This window comes from Dendropsophus ebraccatus, chromosome 7 (assembly GCF_027789765.1).
Source record: "Dendropsophus ebraccatus isolate aDenEbr1 chromosome 7, aDenEbr1.pat, whole genome shotgun sequence".
Classification (NCBI taxonomy): Eukaryota; Metazoa; Chordata; class Amphibia; order Anura; family Hylidae; genus Dendropsophus; species Dendropsophus ebraccatus.
In genome coordinates, this window is record NC_091460.1 from 37,140,233 (window position 1) to 37,154,460 (window position 14,228).

Below are 14,228 nucleotides of genomic sequence, written 5' to 3' on the forward strand. Positions count from 1 at the left end.
ATCACCCTCCTTTTCCCATGCTATAAATAAAAATAAACAAATAAACATGTTTGGTATCACCTTCCTGATCTCGCACGGTAAACGGCGCAAGCGCAAAAAAAATCCCAAAGTGCAAAATTGCGCATTTTTTATTGCATCAAATCCAGAAAAATTGTAATAAAAAGCGATCAAAAAGTCGCATATGCACAGTCAAGGTACCGATAGAAAGTAAAGATCATGGCGCAAAAAATGACACCTGACACAGCCCCATAGACCAAAGGATAAAAACGCTATAAGCCTGGGAATGGAGCGATTTTTAGAAACATATATTTGTTAACAATGGTTTGAATTTTTTAAAAGCCATCAGATACAATAAAAGTTATACATGTTACATATCATTGTAATCGTAACAACTAGAGGAACATATATAACAAGTCAGTTTTATCCCAGGGCGAACAGCGTAAAAACAAGAACCCTCCAAATAAAAAAAAATGCGTTTCTTTTTTCAATTTCACCAATCATTTAATTTTTTTCTGCTTTTGCAGAGTACTTTATAAAAAAAAAATTTGACTGTCATTGCAAAGTATAATTAGTGACCCAAAAAATAAGGGCTCATATGGTTTTCTAGGTGAAAAAATGCAACTGCTATAGCCTTTTAAGCACAAGGAGTTAAAAACGAAAACGCAAAAATTTAAATTGGCCGGGTCCTCTAAGGGTTAAAAATAAACCTTGTGAAGGTAGACATACCCCACATTACAAGTAGATTCTGCTTATAATAATTACATGAATAATGGATGGTAATACATCTACAACACACATCAAAAATGTACATCTCCGCATATGAGATAATGGTTTGGCCACCTATGTATTTTTATTGAGTTTAATCTTTTACAATAATGACTAAAAACCACAAACTCCAGCAAGGTAAACAAGTTCAAGATGTATACGCATGACTGCTGTAATGCAAGCAGAATTAGAAGGAATCACCACATCTCATTATCGTCATTCAATGATTACATACATTTTTAATTTCTCATCTATAACTAGAGATGAGCAAACCGGGTTCGGGTAACCGGGTCCGGGTAATGCTGGGTTTAATCACAAGGCATGGAGGAAAAGCCTAGATAAGTATTTTTAGGATGGGAATGGTAAAACAACTATAATTTGTTAATTTAATGGCTGTCTAGGATTAAAAAAAACATTTTCTAAAATAAACAGTGCCATACCTATGCACAGGTAGACTGAGGAATTGCAGCCTAATTCATCTGAATAGAACAGAGCTCCAGTACCAGACACAACCCACAGAGGTGCTGTTTCTAAAAGAGAACAGCTGCTTTTCCAATCCTGTACAACCACTTCAAACTTTACAACATCATTGATCCAGAAGACGATAATACCCTTTGAGTTATGTAACCACTGCATCATTCATTAATCAAGCAAATGAGTTCAGGTAACATATAATGTGAAGGGAAGCTATCTAGACTCCTATAAAGTAAGAGAGTGATAACTAGTACAAAAAACTATAGCAGATAGGCTATGTTCACACTGAGTAAAAGTGGCGGAATTCCGCTGTGGGGGCTCTCGCCGCCTCAGTGTGTCAATGGGATGCTGTGTGCACCTCTGCTCTCCGCGCCTCTCCGCTCAAAGAATTGACTCGTCAATGATGTAGATGGATGCCTCCTTATCTTGTAAAGAAAGGGAATCTGTCAGCTGCAATTCTCATTCCAAACTTTTGACACTGTTAGAAGTTTCCAAATGTAAAATAATGCACTTGGGGAGGAGGAATCCTCTATCCGAGTATCACATCAGCAGTACTGTGTTGGAAAAGACTTCAGAAGAGAAGGATTTAGGGGTAGTGATATCAGACAGCCTTAAAATTAGTCATCAGTGCAACCAGGCAGTGGGGAAAGCAAATTGCATGCTGGGCTGTATAGCTAGAGGTATAATCAGTAGGAAGAGAGAGATTGTGATCCCGCTGTATAGAGCTCTGGTGAGGCCACATCTGGAATACTGTGTCCAGTTCTGGAGACCTCACCTAAAAAAAGAACATTAATAAAATAGAACGGGTCCAAAGATGGCTACAAAAATGGTGGAGGGTGTGAGGCATAAACCATATCAGGAAAGACTTAAGGATTTGAATCTGTATAGTCTGGAGGAAAGACGGGAAAGGGGGGACATGATTGAAACCTTTAAGTATGTTAAAGGACTAAATAGGGTTCAGGAGGGAAGTGTTTTTAGTAAAAAACTGAGCTCAAGAACAAGAGGACACAGTGAGAGGTTAGTTGGGGGAAAGATCAGAAGCAACGTGAGAAAATATTATTTTACTGAAAGAGTAGTAGATACCTGAAACAAACTTCCAGGTAAATCTACAATAACAGAATGTAAACCTGCCTGGGATAAACATATATCTATCCTAAGATAATAAGAAGGGAAATACTAAAGGGCAGACTAGATGGACCCAGTGGTTTTTTTCTGCTGACAATCTTCTATGTTTCTATAGCTGTTAGGTCAAGGAGACACATGGTACACATCTTTGGCTCTCCGCTCAAAGAATTGACATGTCAATTCTTTGAGCGGAGAGCAGCAAAGAGCGGAGGCGCGCACGGCATCCCATTGAGGCAGGCGTGATTCCTTGGCCAAGGCTCCGCTACTTTTACTTGTGAACATACCCTAACACTTAAGAAAAATTTCTATGGTGATTTTTAACATTTTTTTTTAAAGGAGCTATCCATGTTAGAAAAACATGTCCACCTTCTTCCAAAGACGATACGACTCTTGTCTCCAGTTCAGGTGTGGTTTGCAATTAAGCTCCATTTACTTCAATGAAACTGATCTGCAAACCCCCACCCACGGGACGATTTGAGGAGCCAACGAGTGCTGTCAGCCCTCGTTCCCCGCGGGTGAGTGCAGGGGGGGCCGTGGGGTTGCTGCCGAAGAGTGATCGCTAGATCGTCTGGGCAGCACATAGAGGATAGCGGCAGTCTGATCACATGTTGAAAGACAAACGACTGCAATGATCAGCTGACATTGTTCATGTCGGCTGATTGTTCATGTCGGCTGATCATTGCCTTCTATCACACCTTATCTATTACACTATTTCCCAATCTTCTTAAAAGGTACTCTGAATAGTTTTTTGTTTGTTCCATGTTGTCACTCTCCAGAGTACCCCTTTAATATGCAACCTGTATCCATGTTCACCAGGACTCCCTAGGGCTGCATCCAAGTTCTTCAGCCACTGGTATTTAAATGCTGCATGCGCAAGGTGCACTCATCCCCTCCCCCCATCTGTGACCTTGCTTGTTTGTCAGAGCTGATACTGTCAGGGATATTCATATAATGTGCAGGAATAATCAGGAGCACATAGGTAACAGCTGCTATTTGGCTCTGGTGCATTAGGGGCCTTAGAAGAAGATGCCAGTATTATAAATGACACATAGTAGGTGGGAGCCCATTACAGAGTTTGCACTGGGGCCCAGGGACTTCCAGTTAGTTGTCCTTATGGTGCCCACCACTCACAGTATTCTTCAGTATGACATCAATAACAAAGTAAACCTCCCAAGAGGGCTCTCATGTCGGGGCCAGCTGGATGTTATAACTTAGTTATACAACTTCTGGAATTTCTAAGCCTGTGAGTGTGATCAGCTTCCTGTGAGATCATGACACGCTGCGGAGGCATTCCTCTGTAAAACTAGAATACATAGGCAATTGCCTAATGGTTACATATCTGATAAATTCTCCTCAGCCCACTGTTTCCTCAAAGTCTGCTGAGTTTCTTCTGGACTTACAGTAACTTCATTTATCCAATATTTCACTTTCACTAGCAAATTTAAAGCTAGTCGATGCTACAATGCTGTACAGGATTTACGATCCTGGCCATACTCAGGGACTTCTTAAAGGGAATGTGTCACCAAAATATTCTTTTACTGATTAGCATCAGATACAAAAAAATTTTCTTTTATTCTAATCTGTTTCTATTTTCTGACTGTAATTTTTTTTTAATTTCCCTTTTGTACATACAGGAGCTGCCATCTTGCCTGAGCTGTTCTTAACAGCATTTAGTGACATGCTTTATAGCAAGACTTATGGACATAGGAACAATAGACAGACACTGTCCCCTTAAGATGAATTTGGAACATTACTGAGCACACTCTGTGACCTGTGAAGATGTCATTCCACAGGGTTTCCTCTATCTACTGGCACCCCCTTTTACTGTTATGCTGTACAGATCACTTTACAGCAGCCTCCTCTTATCTCCACAGACAGAACAGGAAATCTCAGCTTAGCTTTATCCCCAGCAGTGAGAATGAAAACTGCAAGATTTGAGGATAATTTTATAATATAGATAGTAAAATCAAAAAAATTGAAAAATGTCCTAAAAAAATTTGTACAAAATATGAGTCTGGCGTTCACACTAAGTGAGCACACAACAGATTTGGCAAGAAAATGTCAATCCCTGCATATGATGAGCTCTTAATAGACTTGTATGTTTTTTTTCCCCTTTACCTTATGGGTAAGGGCCAAAGTTTCTGTATTTTTTAGCAGTCACAAACTGTACTGACACTGTTGCTCCCTGTTGTGTTAAAATGCAACACAACAGATCAGTTGATCACTAAGGTTCTGCTAAACCCCCAGAGACACTGGCGTAGCTACCATAGAGGCTCACCACGCAGCTGCTATGGGGCCCATGGCAGGCCCCCCAGCACAGTGTGGCCCGCCTCCATGGTAGTAAGGGCGGCCCCTCCAGCACTGGCACTGATATGACAGCTCACCTGAGCCACTGCCCTATCCCCCTACCCCTGGGGACACTACCAGGCGTGGTGGTGTCTGCACATCTCCCGACAGTGTGTTGTCGTTTGTCTCAGTGACGCAGCCATCCTCTCATCGTTCAGTACCACAGCTCCATCCTTTGAGCAGCCCCCCCTCCCCCCTGTGTGTGTCAGATAGTGAGGCAGCAATGTTCTCATACTCTGCCTCCTCCAGCGCCAGACCCATCCCTCGCGCAGCCCACCCCAGCCCGGCCACTATCATCCTCTGCCAGCAGCAGCACAGACAAGAACCCCCCTCCCAGTAGCCGGCTGCCGTGCCATGTGAGTATATGCATCGCTTGTGCTCATGCGCTCTGGGAAGGGGGGGGGGGGCATGTAGGGGACACACAGGATTCATGGGGCCCCGTACAGTTTCTTGCTATGAGGCCCCAAGAATCCTAGCTACATCCCTGCCCAGGGATAACAGAAGCCATGACTAGCTGGAATTGCATTCCCTCTAAAATGCATTTCCAGCCATTTAATGCGACTTGCTCTTGCAACTTATCTTCTTTAAGACCACAAACTACCTGAGAATTTGATACCACATTGGGACAAAAAGAATAGGAATGACTGGGTATTTATAAATTACCTTTTTGGTAGTTGCAGAGAAAACTACCATGTAACCACTAGGTGTGGCAGTATACAGCGCAAAGAAATACTAAAAGGGCAGACTAGATAGACCAAGTGATCTCTTTCTGCCGACAATCCTCTATGTTTCTATGTAAATGTGGATATACACAAATGATGACAGCAGAAGATACATGATATTTATATAGATTATGTTAGCTATGTCAAGGCTGTATATCTCAAGATCAGTTACCGTAAAGAATACAGAAGCTCTAATGGGCGCCCTGGTCTTTGTTTACTAGCAGCCAACCTGGGCTTTATAGTATTATTGCAACCATATTGGTTTTTCATACTCAACTGACCATTTAGGAGACCATTTTGCATTCGGACGAGAAATATAGTGACACCAAATACAAGGGATATGCCAAGTGAGTCACATCGAAAAATACCCTCCCTACCGTGGGAGAATATTCTCTTTTTTTTTTTTTTTGGAATGAGTCCTTGAGTAATACATCTTATTGTAATGTTATAGTCAGATTACTGTAATAGTAGCAGTAAGACGTCCATCTAGAGTATAAGGAGATTCCCACACTCTCTTTGGTGTTGTTATTCATAGCTCAGGACAGTTTAAGCAATACGGGGAATATATGTATGTAAGATATGGAAGAGAAGCATACAATCATATTACTTTCCCAGACTTATGCTAGATAACTTCCTTCCACTGCCTGATGCATTATGTACAGTACTATGAGGCAACACAGTGCCACTTCCCAAGCACATTGGCTGCCAGTGTAGAGGGAAGCCCATCATTTCACAACTTCATACGCTTGTACATATAGGAAGCAATCCACCTTATTAATGCGGCTTCTTTTACAGTACAGTAACAGGAAATATAGACGTGCATGGTAGTACAGGGGATGTTGGCTCAGGCTGTACATGTGTAAAGAAGTAGAATTTTCAATACCCCGTGAAAAGTTGCTGGAAACACACAGTGAAGTAATAACAATGGGAAAAGGAAGCAATTTTTCCTAGATAGTGTCCTCAACACTGGGTAACTCTTTGAGGGCCTTTTATCCTTTATGTAACAATTTAGTAATCTACACATTGGAAATTCAGGGACCTTGTGTAGCAAACACTGATGGAGATCCATTAAGGCTCTATTACATGGGGTGGTTATCTGCTGAATCAGGCCGAAGTCTCCCCATGTAATAAAGACAACAATCAGCCAAGGAGCAAGCGATCGTTCACTAGTAAGCTGATCGTTGTCTTTCAACAATCATCAAAAATTACACATCACACCACACATCGCTCTGTGTAATAGGTAATACATGGCCGACTTCTGATTTGCTATATACAGGGCCATATTAAGAGCTGCTGCTGCCCTAGGCACAAAACCTGGAGACGCCCAGGAGCGTGGAGGAGAGTGGTTTCAGCCACATGCATTTCTCTACATGTAGAAACATTGAATCCTGTTTTTCATGGTTTTTAACTGCTTAAAAGATAAACAAATTTCCACATTAAATGAATGATTAGAGCCGTCTGCATATTGTCTGAGGGAATTCTCACCACAGGATTGGTAGATTGGAAGGTAATAGCTCCAGGCGTCACATTTACCACCGCCACACAAGGCCATACTGGGGGTGGTCTTATGTATGCATAATGTATGTTGCATGGAAAATCTATCACACTAAGGCCGGGTTCACATGCTGTAAAACAGCGGCTGTTCTGTGACCCGGCTGGGTCACAGAGAAGCTGGTGTCAGTGAAGATCACGACAGACGGTACTGCAGTCCCGGCTGGATGAACTTCATTCGTGGGATGGGATGTGGGCGCACACAAATTGAACCATAGAACACAATGCGGAACCACACTTTCCATTGTGTGAGCTGCCAATTCTGTGCAGCTGCTATTCAATGAATAGCGGCCGCACAACACTGACATGTTAGTTTTTTGTGTGGCCGCTGGGGAGTGTATACTATCTTTATAAACTCTGGTCAGGATTCCATTGACTGCAGCGCAACATAAATTTTCTAATAATCACACCCATTGCTGCAAATCGGCAACAACGGCCGTGATCAATAGAAAATTTACAATTTCTGAACATAGCCTCAATCTGGACTGGGTTAGATGATGGTCTTCTCAAAGAAGTAACAAATTGGTATATTGTTAACGGTATATGTTGATGTTTTGCCTCTGGGCTAATACTTGGGTACTCTATTGCGGTATTCTTTGAGAAAATAATATATAGCTGAAGTATTTCAGACTTTTTCCAAATAATTAATGTTAGAGGTCCTTGTCTGTCCAAGTCAATAGCCAGTAGGGGAAACTACATATGAGAATACCCTAAACATATGAGAATACCCTAAACTACCCTAAAATTACACATACCTGATCTATTTTATACATGCCAGTTTACCTCATTACTCTTTATTCTGTCATATATTTTTTTTTTAAATCTAACTTGAACTTCAAAAAATTACAGTAATTTCTTTTTTTTTTTTTTTTTTTTTTTTTTTAGCAAAAACTGAATAAATATCCTGATGATTGAGTGACAGGATGAAGATAGCTGAGAAAGCTGCTGTAGTGACTCACTGCGGCTCTGGTGGGACAGTCCCTCGTCTTCATGGCGCCTCTGTGGTAGTCGATGAACAAATATCTCACGAGTGTGGTGACAACTTTGTGCCAGCATGATTCAAAACTTTGCCAAACAATGGTGATGCTCAGTTCTAGATAGGTATAGTTCTGACGTTTCATTTATTGGGAACCTCTCACATTATACATGTGGTCTTGTCTACAAATATTATATTAGAGCATCAGGAGCTGAGTAGGCTGACATATATTATTGTAGAAAAAGATTCAGGAGAACTTGTCATTTATTTATTGAAATCTCTGATCTTTTTATGCTATGGAGTCCAACAGGCGGTGATATCATTAACCAACACTAGCCATGGACTCATACTAGCACACTATAAACTAACTTTGTAGTCTGATCCTACTGTCATACACCCCCTTCTGTCCATTCCCACCATTTTGCTAACATGCCATTGATGTAGAGCAGGAGTATCAAACTCAAATACACAATGGGCCAAAATTAAAAAATTAGACAAAGTTGCGGGCCAACCATGATAATTATTGAAGCACAAATGCACGTTCCTGGCACTGTCAGAGTAGCGTGCAATGTTCCTGGCACTGACAGTGGTGTACGTCTCCCAGCGCTGTGCACTATGATAAATGACATGATAAATTGCTATGATATGATTAAACCCAAACCCCTGTAATAGCCAACCTCCTAATATTTCCCCTATGTAGTGGCCAACCCAACCAAAATTGCCCCACATATTAGCCAGCCCTCCCAATAGTGCCTTAATAGTAGCCAGTGCCCCAAGTGTCTCATATAGTAGCCAGCCCTCCCCCGTAGTCTCATAGTAACCAGCCCTCCACAGTAGGCTCATATAGTAGCCAGCCTTCCCACTAGTGCCCAAATAGTAGCCAGCCCCCCAAGTGTCCCATATAGTAGCCAGCCCTCCCCTGTAGTCTCACATATAAGCCAGCCCTCCCAGTAGTGCCCAAATAGTAGCTAGCCCCCACGTTTTCCATATAGTAACCAGCCCTCCCCTGTAGACTCTTATATAGTAGCCATTCCTCCCCCATAGTCTCTTATATAGTAGACAGACCTCCCCTGTAGTCTCATATAGTAGGCAGCCCTCCCCAATAGTGTCATATAGTAGCCAGCCCTCCCTAGTAGTCTCATATAGTAGGCAGCCCTCCCCCATAGTCTCTTATATAGTAGGCAGCCCTCCCTAATAGTGTCATATAGTATCCAGCCCTCCCTAGTAGTCTCATATAGTAGGCAGCCCTCCCCCATAGTCTCTTATATAGTAGCTTGCCCTCCCCAGTAGTCTCATATAGTAGCCAGCCCTCCCCCATAGTCTCATATAGTAGCCAGCCCTCCCCAGTAGTCTCATATAGTAGCCAGCCCTCCCCCATAGTCTCATAAAGTAGCTAGGCCTCCCCATAGTCTCATATAGTAGCCAGTCCCCCATAGTCGCTTATATAGTATTCAGCCCTCCCCCATAGTCTCTTATATAGTAGCCTGCCCTCCCCAGTAGTCTCATATAGTAGCCAGCCCTCCCCCATAGTCTCATATAGTAGCCAACCCTCCCCAGTAGTCTCATATAGTAGCCAGCCCTCCCCCATAGTCTCATTAAGTAGCTAGGCCTCCCCCATAGTCTCATATAGTAGCCAGTCCTCCCCCATAGTCGCTTATATAGTATTCAGCCCTCCCCCATAGTCTCTTATATAGTAGCCATGGTGGGCCAGATGTAATTCAAACTCTGAATTGTCTGGCGGGCCAAAAAGAATGGCACTACAGGCCTGATTTGGCCCGCTGACCAGAGTTTGACATGACTGATGTAGAGGACAGGTGGAAGCATGTGAGACTACAGGCTCAGACTACGCAGAGCTTACTTATACTCTGTTTCCTTGAAAAGGTATAGGTCTACAAAGGAGATGTGCACATAAAAGCATTGGGCAAGTAAAGAGTTGTAAAAAAAAAAAAAAGATGTGTAAAGTTGTTTTTGATGCTCCAGATACTAGCTGGTAGATGGTAGGATGTTTGTGGTATTCATTGTCTGGCGTCCATTTGAGTTGTTTTTCTTCCAGAAGTGAATCCCCATCATGTACCTATCATGCTCTGTAACAACAATATCCTTAAGGCAGTCATACACTTTCAATCACTGTCGGATATTAAAACGTTCATATATTGTCCATGGAGAGAGGAAAAAATATTTGCCACCGGACAGCTTTTGCGTCAGTCCATCTTTATAAGAGCAATGCGGTTGGCCAGTTCAAATCCAACATGCCTGTCGGGAGAGTCCGGAGGCTGCCATATAATTTAGAGCAGTGCTACTCAATTCCAGTCCTCAGGCCTCACCAACAGGTCATGTTTTGAGGAATTTCTTAGTATTTAACAGGTGATATAATTATACTCAGTACATCAGGTATGGTCACAGGTGTTCTCTGTATGGGATATCCTCAAAACATGACCTGTTGGTGAGGCCTGAGGACTGGAATTGAGAAGCACTGATTTAGAGAGTTGTTTGAACCAGTTGATGTTGGTTGGTCAGGCCAACTTTTTTTGGTATTGGGAAACCTTTACAGCTGTGGTCTCCAACCTGAGAAAGACTGAGGCATGCTGAATATTGTAGTTTTTGTCATAGCTAGAGAGCCTTAGAGTGTTATGTAAATCGACAGATTGGACATGACTGCCTCACATGTCCGTTGTCCTGTTTGCAATTGTGGACAGAACATAGGACCAATAGATTCCAATGGTCCCTATACCACCTCTACGACCATGATCCGTGCTGCAAAAAAAAAGGACAGGTCCTTGTGCAGTCCCGCAATTGTGGCACAGATCATTATCTTGTATGCCGTGTTCCAATTGCGGAGCACTACAGAGGCACATTTTTATACTGGTCCACAATTACAGGCCACACTATGGACATGTGAATAAAGCCTTAGAATGTTAAGTAAATCCACAATTGGACATCACTGCCTTAGAGTGTTACGTAAATCCACAACTGGACATCACTGACTTAGAGTGTTATGTAAATCTTAATGTAGTAAATGTGTTTTTTTTTTTTCATTTTGAGTTAATCATTAACCTAAAAAGCTCCTGTAAATGTGAACTTTATACACTGTCACACCATGGGTGATGAAATTCCCATGTCTTTGATATGTTTGCCGTCAATCAGAAATGAGTCAGAGCTTCAGGATGTGGGGTCTTAAACCAGACGCTAACAAGTCAAGCGTAGTTGGACCTTTCTCTCGATAGGAACAGACAGTAAAAACAGTATCGTAATAGGAAGGAAGGTGACCACAAACGCATCAGTTCCTCTCTATGATATGTACATGTTGTATTGCACATTATAGTCATATATATTTAATGGGAGGAGTTAAAATAATATTGTGAGACAAAGGAGAAGGCAACTGTCGACAAATGTTGTCAAATATTTGGAAACAGTGGTCACTCAGGTTCTTTAAGACCTAAATGTTCTATAACATGTCTCTTAGGGTGACAGTGTGTTCTATAGAGAAAAAAAATGTTCTCCAAAGTCCCACCCTCTATATTTGTTGCAAATAATGATCTGTAATATCCTTTAAAAGATTGTTTATTTTGGGTGTGTTAAAAAGGTGGCTCAATCTCAGCCTTAGAACATGTAAATTTGTTTTAATAAGTGCTTTGATAAACAGTATTAGGGTTTTTTGCAGCAACATAACAAAATTGATTGAAATGTGGATTAATGGCTGCTATTCGGGCCGGCCACAAGTTAGGTCACTGTTGTCAGATAATACGACGGCCCCGCTCTAAACTGCTGCGATCCCGGATGCTATATGCAGGCCTGGACTGCGGCTATTAGCGGGCACGGTCCGATCGACGCGCCCGCTAATTAGCTTTTGAAATGCAGCTGTCAAAGTTGACAGCTGCATTTAAAAAGCAGCTTTTGCTATTCCCTGGTGTCTATTGGGGGTGATTGCCCCCCCCCCCCCCCACATGAGGACGAGCGATGCCTGCATCTGTTACTGGCCGGGGTTTGTGCCGTAATGGCGCTGATCCCCACTCAGCCTTCTATTGTTTTCGGCTACAGCAGCATCTCATCGATCTATTGCAGTATTGCGCAAAACAATTCCAAAGTGCAAAATTGCACATATTTGGTCACATCAAATCCAGAAAAATTGTAATAAAAAGCGATCAAAACGTTGCATATGCGCAATCAAGGTACTGATAGAAAGTACAGATCATGGCGCAAAAAATGACATCTCAGACAGCCCCATAGACCAAAGGATAAAAGCGCTATAAGCCTGGGAATAGAGCGATTTTAAGGAACGTATATTTGTCAACAATAATTTGAATTTTTTACAGGCCATCAGATACAAGAAAAGTTATACATGTTACATATCGTTGTAATCGTACCGACTTGAGGAACATTTATAACAAGACAGTTTTACCCCAGGGCAAACGGCGTAAATTTCACCACACATTTATTTTTTTTCTGGTTTCGCAGTATACTTTATGCATAAATTCAGCCCATCATTGCAAAGTACAATTAGTGGCGCAAAAAATAAGGGCTCATGTGGGTTTCTAGGTGAATAAAGTCCAACTGCTATGGCCTTTTAGGCTATGTTCAAACTGCGTATGATTCCGTCCGTAGTTCGTACGCCGCCGTACATGTGTGGCTGAAACTACGGGCTTGGAAAAAATCGACATGCGCCGGATGCGTACGAACTGCGAACATACGCCCGTAGTACAGTTATGCTTCCCTAGCTTGTTTCGAAGCGATCTGAGGCAGGTCATTTACTTGGAAATCTTCGCCCAGCCCAATAAAACTCACAGAATCTTTTGGATCGAAAAATCAAGTTCAATTTGGCTGAAATAAGTACTTCGTACGGGACCGCATGAAAATCCACGGCCGTGAGTTTCAACATTTCCGTCCTCAAACAATGGTCTTGTTCATTTTTCACAGCGCCGTATACGATCCGGCCGTAAGCTCATACGTAGTGTGCACTGTGCGGGCGTATATCATATACGTTCAAGCGAACGCATCAACCTCAAAACTACGTGTGTATATTCGCGGTTCGCACTACGGACGGATTCATATGCAGTGTGAACATAGCCTTAAGCACAAATTGGCCCGGTCCTCTAAGGGTTAACTGTGAAAGAGTTAAAAATCTCAACATTAATGCAAGAACTCAAAGCATATAAAGGAATCAACATGCCTGTTGCTGAGACAGCAATAAAAAATTTCAACAGACACCTGTGGTACATCAGTCAGATTTTGGTGTGTCTGGCTTCCAATTACAGAAAAGATTGAGATGGTCCTGGCTCTGCAGAAGGAAGTACTGATGACTACTCAACTCGCATGCAGCTTGCCAGAGACCTTGTGCCACATAGGAAGCACATTGTATCGTCCAACACAAAATAACAGTTTGTTACACTGGAAATCAAGCAAGATCCTTGTCTGTGGCACATTAAAGGGGTACTCCAGCATGGGGGCACTTTTTCGCTGGGACCGGGTAGGAGGTGGCCGAGGGAAAAGACGTCCACTCACCTCCCCGGTTCCAGCGGCGGGTCCCGCATCGCGGCGCTCTGGTGCCCGGTTCCCATCCGCTTCCGGGTGTCTGACACGGGCCCGAGACGTGACGTCTCAGGTCCGCTCAGCCACTCAGAGACAGAGGCGGGATCTGAGCGAACTTGAAACGGATTCCGCCTCCAACACTGAGTGGCTGAGCGGACCTGAGACGTCACGTCTCGAGCCTGCGTCAGACACCAGGAAGCGGCCGGAAACCGGGCACCGGAGCGCCGCGATGCGGGACCCGCCACTGGAACCGGGGAGGTGAGTGGACGTCTTTTCCCTCGGCCACCTCCTACCCGGTCCCAGCGAAAAAGTGCCCCCACACTGGAGTACCCCTTTAATGCATCCTCAAAAGTTTCTGAAGTAATTAGTCGTGTGAATTCAAAATGTTCTTACAAAACATTTCTTTCTCCTTTTTCACTATACAACATGAAGATTACGAAACGTTGGAAAATATGGACCTCTTCGCCCTTTGCAAATTCTTTACTTTGTTCATATGAAGAAGAATTATATCCTTTTTTTATTGCCTTGTATACAAATATTATGTTATGTTTTCTGTTATAGGCCTTATTACAGGCCTTGTTGTAAACTTTATTAAAAATTTTAATAAAAATTTTAATTAAAAAAAAAAAAAAGACCAGAAACGATTAATTCTCCAGTGTGTGCTCCATCCAGAGCTATTGATTTCTGGAAACGAAAACATAAAAATTATTACGGTGGTCACTTTTTCCCCCTTCCTTCCTTGT

General features: G+C 42.6%; 1 long non-coding RNA gene across 1 annotated transcript in view; it reads left to right on the forward strand.

Moving 5' to 3' along the window:
* Nucleotides 1-13,997, forward strand: part of LOC138797328 (uncharacterized) — a 24,841-nt gene extending 10,844 nt beyond the window's left edge. The window contains exons 3-4 of the long non-coding RNA XR_011363916.1: nucleotides 7,869-8,084; nucleotides 13,918-13,997. This is a non-coding gene — a long non-coding RNA (uncharacterized lncRNA). The remainder of the gene's footprint in view (nucleotides 1-7,868; nucleotides 8,085-13,917) is intronic.
* The last annotated feature ends 231 nt before the right edge of the window (nucleotides 13,998-14,228 follow it).